General features: G+C 43.5%; 1 long non-coding RNA gene across 1 annotated transcript; it reads right to left on the bottom strand.

Annotated features, from left to right (window-relative positions):
- Positions 1–4,053: 4,053 nt before the first annotated feature.
- On the bottom strand, positions 4,054–6,206 carry LOC121361246. Its single transcript, XR_005956317.1, has 2 exons — positions 5,991–6,206; positions 4,054–4,744 (listed from the first exon to the last, which is right to left on the bottom strand). It is a non-coding gene; the product is annotated as an uncharacterized LOC121361246 (long non-coding RNA).
- Positions 6,207–14,145: the final 7,939 nt, after the last annotated feature.

Genomic DNA, 14,145 nt, shown 5'->3' with positions numbered 1-14,145 from the left:
TCCCATGGCATCAGGTACCTCTGTGGAGCAGTGGAGCCATGGCCAGGCAGGGCAGAGCTGTGGGGAGCTGGAGAGCATCCCTGCTGCAGCATCACTGGGACAGAAGCTGACGGCTCTGGGGGCCCTTGAGAGGCCTTGACAAGAAGTTGTACAAGGCATCTCAAGAAACATTTCAATTCCTAGGAATTTGGAAGCTGGCTTACTCCATAAAGCTACTGGGATTTTTTACTTCTGTCTGTGGCCCCCAAAACGTACAGCAGCAACATACCTCATGGTTTATTCACCACTGTGTGAAGTAGCCAGGTACTGCATTTGCCAATTTTTCTCTAAATGGCCCTTTGTTGCTTTCTGGAAAGACACAAAGAAAAGGTGCTCCCAACGAGACCTCTTCTGATACACATTATTTCAAAAATTTTGATCAAGTCCCTTCTGAATGAATTTAATTTCTTGAACCCACTACCAAGCCCATCCTCCCAGGGAACCTTGTAAAATGCATTATCAAAATCTTCCCTGGCATGCAACATCACATTCACTCTATAACTCTCCTGCACCTCTGCACAGTCTGGGGGACTGTGGATGAAAACACACAAAAAAGCAGAAAGGAGTCAGAACTACAAATCTTTGTCTGACAGCCTTGGAAAATGAGAGGGCCCTGAGAACAAGACAAGGAGAGAAAGAAAGATACAGAAGACTGAAGCTCACAATCAGGATCCTTCTGGCCAGGACATTTGCTGAAGGTGGCCTCTGGCCAGCCCAAAAGGGATGCACAGGAGAAGAGATCCTTTGCAGTGAGGGGCACTGAAGGCAGAAGCAGAGGTGACCGAAAGGAAAAGCAGCAAGGCATGCTTGCAATGCCTTCAGTTCACAGGATGGACAGCAGCCTCTGCTGGGTGGTGATGGACAACCTCACATCCTGAGCAATAAATGAAAGGGTGAGTGACTACTTTTAAAAGGAGTAGTCAAGGGCAGAAGTGAAAATAAGCAAATGTGCATCTGCACTTGCCTCTGCAAGTTCGGTAGAGAGGTGGAAGCTCTTTGACTGCCAGACAAGTGGCTTTACTGAGGAACAGTGTCCCATTTGCAAAATTGGAGGCTATGATCCTGACCTTCCTTGTAGAGCATTTTCATAACTACAGATGGAAATAACCAGCCCTAGGTGGTGATTCTGATCATGATTTATTCTGCTTTCTGACAAGAGGAGTGTACAAGCACTTTGAGATGAAATGTGTCTGCACATTTAATATTAATTTATGGAAAGTACTCATGTGCAGTCTTGACATTTGTTTTCCACATATAATAGCAACAGGAAACTCAAGCCTTTGAATGTTTATAAGAAATGAGCACACATGCAAACAATGCTGACAGAAGATGATTTTCTTTACAATCTATTTTCACTTCTTTTGCATTTCTCATTTGACCTTATTCAGCGCATTTTAACCTGCAAATGTTTTCCTCAAAGGTCATAGGAAACTCAGATTGTCAGATAAAGCTGAGGCACTGCAAAGATTGTACTTGGTAACACAGACTGAAACTGATAGAGATATATGTAGAGAAATCTTACAGAGGTCCGACCATAGTGTAAAGTCTGACAAAAGAATCCTCCACTCGTCAATGGGGACCCTTAACCCTATACACCATAAACTAGAAGACCCAAGTTAAAAAGGAAAAGCCATATTAATTATCAAACATGAATTGGCTCCATGGAATACTCTCTCATATCTATATATCCAGACAGTCCATGGCAGCAAGGTTACACAAAACACTTCAGTCTGGCTGACACAGCCTAAAACTCAGTACTGAGTCCTTCACTGAACTGCCAGGACTGCCCACAAACACATGTAGAGCAGCTACAAATCTTATTTGCTCTGCAGAGCCCTTGGACAAATCCCTCCTTAGAGTAGTCCTCAGGATGACTGAGCTACAAAGCTGGTGGGTGCCAGTGACCACTCCAACACCTGCTGTCTCACTAATGATCTCAAATCCCTCATCCTCACAGGGAAGCAAGATACATCAAAAATACAGAGAGAGGAGACTCTCTCCTGAAGAGGGAAATAAGCTTTTCTGAGTGTCCCATCCAGCAGTTCAGTGGAGTACTAAAGGGAAGAAAGGTGACAATCAGACAAACAGCTTTTGTTCCTTTTTTGTAAGAACTGCTAAGCTATTTTGCATTAAAGAGATGTTCTTTTGTTAAGGGTAACTCCATGGCTATCAGATCTCTCTTAGCAATGTCATACATGGATGTTTGTCATCTGCTGTGTTAGACTTTGTCCAAGCTCAGTCTCCTTGATATCAAGCAAGAGTGACTTGTAGGTCCTAGTCCAGGTGTTGTGCCATTTGTGTGCTTTGCATTCTGGGCACAGAAAAAGAGGAACTGAATCTTGAGGCTCTTTGTTTTCTCATCAGTTGTTTTAATGAAGCAGAATAATTCCATTACTTTATACAGAGGGAGCAGGCAGTCTGTCTTGTCCTTCTGAGGTCTGTTTGCTGGTTCATAATTTGCAGTGGTGATCTTGAAAAAGCTTGCACAGTTTACAACCAAGCACTCTTCAGAAAGGAGATATATCACTGAGAATTACTTGCTTATCAGGTCACTCTCCCCATCATCCAGTGCAAAAGGCCTGCAAGGTAATTTTCATTCCACCAGGTGTCCTAAATCCATGTCGCTCTGATGTTTGCAGTAAAAGAGTTCATTCGTTTTATTTGCATCCTTGAAACTCCAGCCACACCTTGGTACCCAGCGACCCTGGTTGCCTTGGCTGCAGAGAGATGGCAGGGGCATGTCAGGATCTTGTGCCAGCAAAAGAAGCAGCAATAGAATGAAAAAGGGAGGAGGATGCTGTACACACAAGACATCCAGGAAAGACATTATGCAGGTTGCTAGAAACATCCTGCAAGAGAAGCAGACTTCCAGGTATTTTTTCAGAGATTGGCAGTGTCTGAAACATCACAGGATGATGATGTTGTGACTACTTTAGTACTTCAGCATTTCCACTAGGAAACAGCTCACAAGGTGCTTACACTGAAAAGCAGTAAACAGCTGGCTGGAAGTTAGAATTGCAACAGCAGCTACGGTCCACAGGAGAGATCCAAGCACCAAGCACGAGCATGCACTGACAGCACTCGAAACACATGACCAACTGTGGCTCACCCCTTAATATAGGCTTTCAACTGGATCAGTGAAGACTCAGTTCAGAGAAGTGATGGGATAACACACATGCTGACAAGTTTGTCAGCCAGTAGACTTCTTTAAGGATATTGATGCACCCTGATCTGTCTCTCCTGCCCCACGCTGCACAGGCACATCCTTTGCTCCTTACGGTCTGTGTTAATGGATCGTCAAAGATTTTTCTCTCTGGTGCACTGCTTTGAGACACCTTTGCAGCAAATTACATGGCATCAGTCAGCAAGAGACAAAGGTCACACATCCAGCTGTGAAGTGGGCTAGTAACATCATACTGCGTGGCTCCTAAAACCGGCTGCAATAATGGGGATAATGTAAAGGACTGACATAATGGCAATCTGACGATTTAGTGTTGCTATGCAACTTGAGTTGGGAACACACTTTTGCAGTTGCTTCTTAGTTGTCCATTGAATGCTCACTGACAGTGTCTGGCAACCTTCCCCACTCATCACTTTACCTAAAGCAGCAATAATTCATGTGCAGCTTTTGTGCCCAGGTGCCCTCTTCAAGCCACTAGTGTAAGCAAACTGAGATGCAGATGCTTGCAATGCTTTTTCCAACCTGAATGAGATTCCTGTTGTGCTACACACACATATAAACGGCTACATGCCTTCACACACATTTGTCTTTCCTCTGATTCATTGCAAATCTTCCCTTTTTTCCTCCTTTCTCACCTTAAGGTCATCATGAAGATGACCTTCTTGTCAAAGAAGAGCACTGTCTTTGGAAGCTTTTCCCTGGCCATGTCACAGCTATTATCACACCCGTTCACTCTATTTTATGACTTTGTACATGTGATTCCTTCAGACCCTTCCATCTTTCTCCCAACTGTTTTTCAGACTCATACAAAGTGGGAATAGATGCAGTACTTACTCCATCTTGTTTTATTCATCTGCCCTGAAAGTGCCTTGACCTGTCTTGAAACTGACCAGTTCTAAAACCCTCAAGCAACGATGCCTTCAGCCCTTTCGTTGGGACTCTGAAAGACTGACAAAACTCAGTGGTTAAGGAAGCAGACCTGCTCATCTCCCTTGCTGAAACCTGACTGCTCCTAGTGATGTCTCCTTGTGCCACCCTCAAAAACTTGCCCTTGCATCCTGGTATCACCTGAACACCAAGGTGATGGCTATTCTGCATCATGAGTAATTCATTCCCTATGATCCTTTATTATCACTTCCCAGACCTCTGTCAATTTGTTGCTTTTCTGTGAATTCCTGTGCTTTCCACAATCTGTTTTGTGGTGTTGCTTGTGTGATGTTTAATAGCCGCAGCTCGGAGTTGGCTGCATTTCAGTGGTGGGAGGGGGAACACAGGGAACTGTGAACTGAAACTCTGTATAATGTTGCTAGAGATGAGAACAAGTAAGGGAGTGTTTGCTATTCACGCTATCTCCAGAAAAACATCTTTGCAAATGTGTATCTGTGCAGGCATTGTGGAGATAGGGATTACGTTATGCAGAGGGGAAGAGGAGCTGACTGACAGTAGAGATTTGCAGTCCATATTGATGTTTCACAATTGTGCATCTGTCTGCAGAACAGCCATGAAGCTCTCGAAGTCATTGCACTAAAAAAAAAAAAAATAAGGAAAGACAAATCAATAATTTTACTCACCCTTTTATCACAGAGGGTGAAGGAGGAGTGTGTCATAACAGCTCATACTAGTGCGAAAATTTTAATCGAAGCAGTCTTCAACCAGAATATACCACTTTGATAAAATCAACGTTTTTCAAAAAATTCTAAGTACAAATGAAAAATCCCTATGTAAAAGGAGGCTGAAACAAAAAATTCAATATTGAAAAGTTTGCCTTAAGGAAAAAAATGACAGATTTTCTTTCAAATTAAAATACTATTTTTGAAAGCAACCTTTTAATTTTTTAACATATTTTTCTGCTTGTATTGTTTTTATGTTCTTCAGTTAATAATGAGAGACATTGATGTGTTCAATATCCTGCCATTAGCCTGGAATCAGGTTTCCAGGATATTAAAAACAATTGGTCCCTAACTAGTACCCAGAACATTTCTATTTCAGAGTGCAAAAATTTAAATTGTTTCATTCAGCACAGACTAATAAAGCTCCTATTGCTTTTGATAGCAAACTCATTACTTCATAGAAAAAGCACTTGTTTTGAATATAAAGTATCACCTGTACTAAATTATATAACAATATTTAATTATTATATTCATGGTATGTTATGTTACTGGTAGGATTGCATAACGTGGCCTCATATGAGACTTGACTTGGCATAACCTAACTCTGCATTTCAACTGATATGTGAAACTATACCAAAACTTCACTAATTTTTAAAATATCAGTTCTTTTTCTAAAAGTATCTAATTAAAATGTTCATAATTTTTAGTTTCTAGGAATACACTGAAAACAGTATTTTTATCACTAAAAGGAACAAGATGCCTTGAAATCATAAACTTTGACATTTCTCTCAAATGAACATTTCAAGTTTCCTCTGGCTCTCACTTAACCTGTGATTCATTCTTTGTACTAACTCTAAATCTCCCTATTTGGAATAGTTTTCAGATTGGAGGCCTTGTCAAAAGCAATCATCATAAATTCAGCATGCACTTTATCGTAGCTGGTTCTTCCAGCATTTGTTGCAAGATAAAGCAGCTCATCGGTACTCACTTTCATCCCAATATTAATTCTTTTCTATGCACTCACAGGGATCTCAAAATTATCCCCATCAGAATATGTAAATGAGGATAAAAATAAATCAGGATAAATTACATCAATCTTGCCACCCAACCACACCCAAGAACACAGAGGATTTCAAGGCTCCCACCACAGCCCTGCTCACAAGATCCTGTTGCAGGGAGGACCCGGGATGGGACTGACACTTCGCCTCCATTCCTCTGCTCACCCCATGGCGCATCAGAAGAGCTTGGACTTCCCTTTCTAGCATGTGAAGGCAAGAAGAAAAGAAAAAGCTCTCCCTTCTGAAAGCACAAGTCCTCTCCTTCCTGCCATCGGCAGCTGCAGTGGAACTGCAACCCAAGGCTTCCACCTAGTGTCTGCCGGCCAGCCCGGCACAGCAGCCCGCCGCAAGGCTGGGGCCAGGCTGCCCCGGAGCCCGCACCACGAGCAAAGCCTTGGCTCATTTCTGAGGCGGGAATGTTTTTCTTACAATACAAAATAAAACCTCGGCTCATTATGGACCACCCAAGCTGTCACCTAGAACTAACCAGCTTCTGGTTTACATGTGGAAAATGAGATTATTATTATTATTATTATTTATTGCTTTATTTCCCCATCATACAGACAGTGCTAAAATCCAAGGCTTTAGGTGGATGCAACAGAAAAGAGGAGAAGAGAAGCTTGTTGAATTAGGTAGGACCACTCTCATACGCCCAAGGATATTTTCTTAACCTTTCCCGGGTGCTAACTTGCCTTTGTGGTAAGCCCACAAGAAAACGGAGTGACTTTCTAACATTTCAATTCTACTAATTAAGAGATACTTAAAAATTAGGCATGGTCTTTAGAATTGATATGTGATAGACAGGCACATTTCTTCCTCTTGTGTTTGACTCCTTCCTCCACCTTCATTTCACATCAAGGTGTTGGCTATTCTGCATCATGAGTAACTCTTTCCCTATGATCCTTTTTTTTTTTTTTTTCACTTCCCAGACAACCTTTGCAGACTTGGTGGGACTTTAATCAGAACAAAGAATGAAGGATCTTATCAACAATTGTTTCTGCCTATCCCTTTCTCCATCCTGTGAAAAGACAGTGTGTTTGCTGTCGGATTTTGATTTCCTTAAGGGCATCTAAAGCAGGACAATCTTGTTAGCTGTCAAAGCAGCACCCTTTGAGTGTTGCCACCCTTGTACACTCATACAGTGACCTGATACAAAAGCGGCTTCTACCTTCTCTGGTAAGTCCAGCTTTTAAAAATTTCTAGTGCAGGTGTTTCCATGACCTTTCACAAAAGGCAGTTTTAAAATGCTTCTCTTGATCTCTCTGCTTCAGCTTCCTTGGAGCAAGGATCCTTGTGCTTTGGTTTATGTAAGCTAGAGGCTGTGCTCTCCCTCCAACACCTGCTATTAGTCATTTGGGCAAGTGGGTGTGTATATGTAGATCCATACATACACCCATTCACAAGAAAACTCCGTTAAGAGGAGCTCAGAGCTTACAACAGGGCCCCAGAGCTTTTTAGAATACACAGTCACACTTGGAAACTGGAGTCATTGAAGGCCATAAAAACTCACCAAGCCATGAAACCTGATCCAGCATTCCAGTATCCCACTGCTCTGACCTACAAAAGCCCATATTCCTTCAGTTTCCCAGCTGCCTACTCTTTTTATCATGTGCATGAAATTCGGGATATGTTCTATGGGATTAGAAGACCATTTTAGCTGAATCAGTCTGTGTGCAATGTAAAGGTAAACAGGAAAGGAGAAGCCCCTGGTGGAAGAAGGGGCTGGAGCTGATGCACACACATTACCCCTTGGGGACGATGAAGGACTGTGCAACACAGACACAGCATCCTGCCACACAAGACCAGCAGACTCTTATGTGGGAGCTCCACCACAGTACTGGTAGGAGCTATAGGGTGAATACAGAGAGTATATTTCATTGACGTCACTAGCCAGCATTACTTAGAACAGGGCTAAGCACAATTGCAAAAAGAACTGCCTCCAAGCTATTCTATTTATATTCCTACCAGAGCTACCATTGGTACAGTCATCCTGCTGCTGAAATCCTGACCCTGTCGTTACCAGTGTAGCCACAGACCAGAGGAGATCGTTTTGGATCTTTTCAGAATTTGGCATGTCTTAATACCAGCAAAAGCAGCATTGGCAGGGGGTGGAGTGTGCTATTTGCACAGGACCTGCGTCAGGATTGGCATTCAGTGAATAGCAAGACATATGAAGGCATTTTATCCCAATATAGAGAATAACGCATCTTCCTCTGCGTTGCTGGTGGTAACTTTGGCAGTCCAAGGAACAATGGTAATTGCTTGTTACTGTGGAAACAAGACCTCCAGAAATAACACTAATGAGCCAGCAGGGTCGTGGGAGAAACACAAGCATACTGTCTCCTGCAAACATACATGATTTGGCTGCACAGAGGAGATGGAGCTCTGGGGAAAGGAGCAATTTATTTGAAAGCAACAGGCACCCAGCACAACCTCCATTCATCCCCCAAGCCAGTCTCAGCCTGCAAACAATTTAAGTTACTTGAAAAAAAATGTTCAGATAATTTTGGAAATCATTGCTTTTCACCTTCCTCCCTGCCTTAAATTTTGAGGAAGTTGACTGGGAGATCCTCCCTCCTTTGGAGGGAGCCATTTTGTGCAATAAACCTGATAGGAAGATGTCTCCAAAAATCTCTCGATGAAAAACACGTTCTTACAAATTTCCCTACCCAATTCTGCAGATACAAGGGGCGTCAGTAATCTGGGAGATGGGTCTATAAGCATCTGAATGGCAAGGTCCTTCTCCTAATAACAGTCTGCTCATGATCCACCACTCCAACCTAAACAGGACAAAAGGAGGAGTGTGCATAGCAGAAGAGGGCAAAGAAGGTAGGAGACACCATGAGCTTACTGCAGCCTCAGCATGTGCCTTTCTCCCCTTTCATGCTGTGTTGCTCTTGACAAAGAGAGAAGACAGTGCAAAGGAAGGGAGATGGTGGATGGTAACCTCTGAACACAGATATTTTTGGTGCCCCATATTCTTTTGCCTTATAAAATCCCCAAAATGATGCTTTCTGCCCCCAGTCCCTACTGGGATGGCAGTGTGGCTGCATATTAATAGTCAGCTCAGCCTCATGTGCTAGATGCCAGGAAGTGGACCTAGTGCTCAAACTGCCCTGAAGGATTCTTCCTTCTGCCTGCCAGTGGCTCCGAGTTGCTCTTCCTACTCAAAGGTGGCATACTTCAGATTAGCAGGTGGCCTCAAAGGAGCAAAGATACGCACTGAAGTCAGAGCTAGCCCGGGCCAGACAAAATTTTCTAACACATCCTGCCTTTACATGAAGGAATGTTTTTGACTGCTCCACCCTACAGGGGAAAGATAAGAAGATATAAACATCAGTCACAGAGAGAAGAAAGGCATACTCAGATGACAGGGCCTTTTTTACTGGTGGCTCCTGTGGCAGGCCAGGAGCTTCTCAAAAAGCAAATAAACAGGTAAGGTCACCACTTTGCTTGTTGTTGCACTCCCTTGAATAATTTTTATTCACTGTTTTTTTATATTCTCTACCAAGAAGCCTCAGATAAAATCAAGGCCCTACTGCACAGATTAGGAACATCCCTGACACCAGCTCTGGCCATACTGCATGCCCACACAACACGCAGGAGAAGAAGAAATAGGGTGCTGTCTACAGACAAGGATCTAAGGCAGAAAGACATGGAATAACTCAGCCATGGTTATGTCAAGAGTTAGTGGCAGTCAGTAGTTCACTAATAGCAACTTCAGTCTTTGTCCAGAGCTTTAATCATAAACTCCTCCATTTTCCTACAACCCAAAAATAGAACATGGGCAAGCAGTGTGAAGAAGTTTGACATATAAATGAGAAATAAAAGTCAGAAGTTAAATGATCAAGATGTTGACATGTCCTCCAAATATTATTGCATTGATACAACATTGTGGGCAAGGGTTCTCCACAGCTTTAATAATTTTAATTTCAGAAATCTTAATCACGTTTGTGTGAAGGGGTTTTGACTCCTCAGAATAAATAAAAGCAAATTAACAGTATGCTCCCCACTGCTGAGCTGCTGGGCCCCCATCCAGGATTTCTGCTTTTTCCCAGCAACAGTGGGTGACGCTGCAGGTATCGGAGTAGAGCATGGTCCAGCAACACCTGGAGAGCCAAACTGGTTTGGAGCTGCAGTCAGAGAACAAGGGAGCCAGTTAAATAAAGGAGGAAATTGTCCCAAACACTGCTCCTTTCAAAAAAATAAAAGAGTTTAAATTCATACAGCCTCTCTCTGATCTGGTTACGTGAACAGTGTCCAGCAGGTAAGAACCTCACAGATGTTAAAGAAAGAGAGGAGAAATTAAACTCAGTTTGGGTAACAATTTCTGAGGTTGTAGCTGCATATTTGCCTAGAGCATCCCACCCCTCCAAACACGGAATGTTACCATGGTGACAAATTTCAGCTGTAGGTAAGGAACTGTTTCTGTAGGAGAGCCATTTTGTAGAAATATAAAACCTAAAGATTAAGCTCCATTGCACCATTTATAATCTTCGTTGCCACATATTCACAACTAGATGAGCTTTCTTGTCTCAAGAACAGTTAACCAAAATGCAAATAAAGCTGCTTTGTTTTAATTCATGTGTTCTGCTAATGGAGCTCATCTCCGTACAGTAAAATAACACTCTCAAATTCAGCAAAAAATGTAGGTATTCATTTGCTTCCAAATTGTGTCTAAGGGAGTTATTAATACTTTTGATTCTCAGAAGACAGATCTATTCCATTGCTTGACTGTGAATTACAAGAAAATTGCCTTAAATCATGCTTGGATCCAATTCATAGCACCTTAAGCACAGCAAGTCCCCAGTGCAGCCTGCATCACACAAGCACGGCAGGGAGCCAAGCACAGCTCGTATTGTAGATTTCCTCCCAGTAACTTAGGAGAAGGTTACAGCCCAATGATCACGTGTTCAACCAGGCCTAAATCATAGATCAGTTTATGAAAGCCATCACAATAAACTCCCTCTCTTCCCATCCTAGGATTCCTAAGTAACTGGCATGTTCTAAGGTGCCATTTCATCAGTTGTCCCAGCCTGAGCAGTTCTGTTCCTGCTGCTTTAATTTTTCTGAGTCTTAGCACATACTCAGGGAGGCACAGAGCCTTGGACCACCATCACCTGGGAGCCAGGGTCAGAGTGCCAGCTGCTAGAAGCTCCTGTGAGATTACTGACCTTAACACTGCTAAAGCTTTGTGGCATTCAATGATGCCTTTCTCTGCAAACTCTTCCTTGCCCCTAGTGTCTCACACAGACACCAACATGCCTGGGGCTGTAAAACCATCCCTCATGGCCAGAGCACAGCTAAGTAACACTCTGGCTTTAGTAGAGTCAAATGAGCAGCGAGACAATTGTGGAATAAACCCCTGCCTTAAGCAATGTGTCCTTTTTAAGAAAATTGGAAAAAAAATGGGCTGGAGAACTACTGAGCATGGGTCCATGACATGCCTGGCAATGCCATTCCACATCCTTTGTCTCCACTGCAGGAATGAAGGCTCAATCCTTCCTTCTCCCCATGGGCCCATGCATGCAGGCTTCTACTGCTTGACCATCCTATTAGCATACATAGATAGCCCCATCACAAGCATTGCAAGTATTCTCCTTTTGCCTCAAATCCTTTCAAAACACCTACTCTGAAATTTCAACATCCTGCTTTATTGAGTCTTCAAATTGCCTTTCAGTCGTCACCAAAATGTATTGATTATAATTCATTTACTGTGTAAGGATTTACAGTGAACTATGCCTCAGTGAATTGTGCCAGGTTAATTATGCACTTAGCTCAAATACACAAGCAAAGTTCAGCCCTTGCCTCGCTAAGGGGAGGGCTCTCTTGGTAATTTATGATGTCCTCTAGCCATGGGAGCAGAAGAGGGAGCAATCACTAACCAGTAAAGCCAGCAGCAGCTCCGTTTTTATCACACAGCAGCAAATGGGCCTTTGTGGTTTGCAATAGGGTGAAGATCCTTGCTGCTCACCCTGCTTCCACAGACTGTCAGAGGACTGTTTGTACTGGAGAGTCCAAGTTAAGAAAAGATTGGTCTGGCCAGAGTTCAGATGGGCACAGTAACCAGTCATTTCATCCACTTCAGCAAGACCAGCTATTTATACCTGTCTATTGGTTTTGCATGACCTGGTTTTGGTAGCAGCGGGCTACAGGGCGCATTCCGTGAGAAGCTGCCAAAAGCTCCTTCTATGTCCAGCAGAGCCAGTCCCTGACAGGCCTAAAGATGGGCATGCTGGTCAAGGCTGGGCCAATTATGATGGTAACACATTTAAGAACAAAGATGAACAAAAAGTGGTTGCATAATTTTAACTGGAGTGAGAACATGTGAGAAGAACAACTCTGCAGACACCAAGGCCAGTGAAGGAGGGAGAGAGGTGCTCCCAGCACCAGAGCTGGGATTCCTCTGCAGGCCATGGTGAAGACATGGTGAAGCAGCTGTGCACCGGCAGCCCATGGAAATCCATGGGGATGCAGAGATCCACCTGCAGCCTGTGGAGAAACCCTACGCTAGAGCAGGTGGATGGCTGAGAGGTGGCTGTAAGCCCATGGGACACTCATGGAGAGAGGGGCCCTCCTTTCAGGCTGGAGCAGCCTTTCTGTGAAGGACTGCACCCTGTGGAAGAGTGACCCATGCTGCAGTGGTTTGAGGAGGACTGTTGCTTTTGGGATGGACTCATCTTGCAGCAGTTCACAGGGAGCTGTTGATCATGAGATGGACTCATATTGGAGAAGTTCATGGAGAGCTTTCTTCCATGGGAGGGACCCCACAGTGCAGCAGGGGAAGGACTCCTCTCCCTGAGCAGCAGGAGAAGCCACAGGTGATCAACTGACCATAATCTCCATTCCCTGTCTCCCTGCACCACTGGAATGAGAGGTAGAGCTGGGAAGGAGGGAGGGTGGGGGAAAGGTGTTTTTAAGAGCTTTTTTTACTTCTCACTACCCTGCTGTGGTTTCATTAGTAATAAATTCACTTCATATCTAAGTTGATCCTGTTTTACCTGTGATGATACTTGATGAGTGATCTCTCCCGGTCCTTATCTCAACCCATAAACCCTTTTTATACTTTCTCTCCTCTGTCCAGCTGCAGAAAGGAGGGGGTGAGCCGATTCCGTGGGTGCCCAGAATCCAGCCATCATCAACCCGTGACAACCTGCCACTGCCTGCCGCCTCAGACAAGACCAGCACCGGCCATGCTCAGCTCAGCCACCAGCTACCTCACTGTCCTTCCAGAACCAAACCCCAAAGTCTCTCTCCTGCACAAACACCTGCCCCACCTCCAGAACTGGTGAATATTATCCCGGCAGCCCAAGACAGAAATTCTCCATGGGAAAATCACTTGGGAGAAGGAGGGACATTCTCTTGGGAATTCAATTTTTTCTGGAGCTGGCAGCAGTTGTCTTCTTTCCGGATGAAGTAGAAACTCAAGGTTCTTCCTCCTAATAGTCATTAAATAACTTTTCTCTTTTTTTCCTAGTACCATTTCAGTATTTTGATCAAGTTCCAGCTTGGTTTAATTACATACTTTCTATCTGAATTCCTGCCCAAGCTTCATTTAGAGAAATTATTCATTTCCTATCTTCAACATTATTATTATTATTGTGCTTATTTGCACGATGTGCTTAGCATTCATTGTACACATCTTCAGTGCTCTGATGGGCTCATCAGAGTGGTGCCGGTGGGATGGAACAGAAGAACACTCCTCATCCGCCACCCTGAAAAATCAGCCCTCCTTCCCATCACATAGAGGCAATTTTGCATTGCTGCACATTAGGGAATGCTCACAGTCACATCTGGGGTATGACAAAATTATTACCAGTTCCTCCTGAGAACAAGCCTGAATGCTGAACAGTAACATTATTTGGAAACAAAATCCTTATCTGACTGCAAATAGCAGGTAAAAGGGAAAAATGTTAATTTCAGACTATTAATTTTTCCGGGACACACATTGCCAACAGTGAAGACACGGAAAAGTTGGGTAGAAATGCCAAAAACACATACCCAGGAACATTTTTTCTCTTTCCTTGCAAGGACTGAAGATTCGAACAGTCTTCATCTCACATGACAAACTTATGCAAACCTCATGCAGCACATGGTTTTCTGTCCCATAGTAATGGATGTGAACAGAGAACATCAGTTTCTTTGTCATGTTGAAAGCAATGTTTCTCTTACCATGGTAATTTATTTTCTACCCAACTGTTTTCAACAAATTTTAGACTTCACTCCTCCATATCTCTCCTGTAGAGAGATAGTTTTC

Source organism: Pyrgilauda ruficollis, unplaced genomic scaffold, assembly GCF_017590135.1.
Source record: "Pyrgilauda ruficollis isolate IOZ18807 unplaced genomic scaffold, ASM1759013v1 scaffold56, whole genome shotgun sequence".
In the NCBI taxonomy this organism is placed as follows: Eukaryota; Metazoa; Chordata; class Aves; order Passeriformes; family Passeridae; genus Pyrgilauda; species Pyrgilauda ruficollis.
This window is presented reverse-complemented; position numbering and strand designations above follow the sequence as displayed.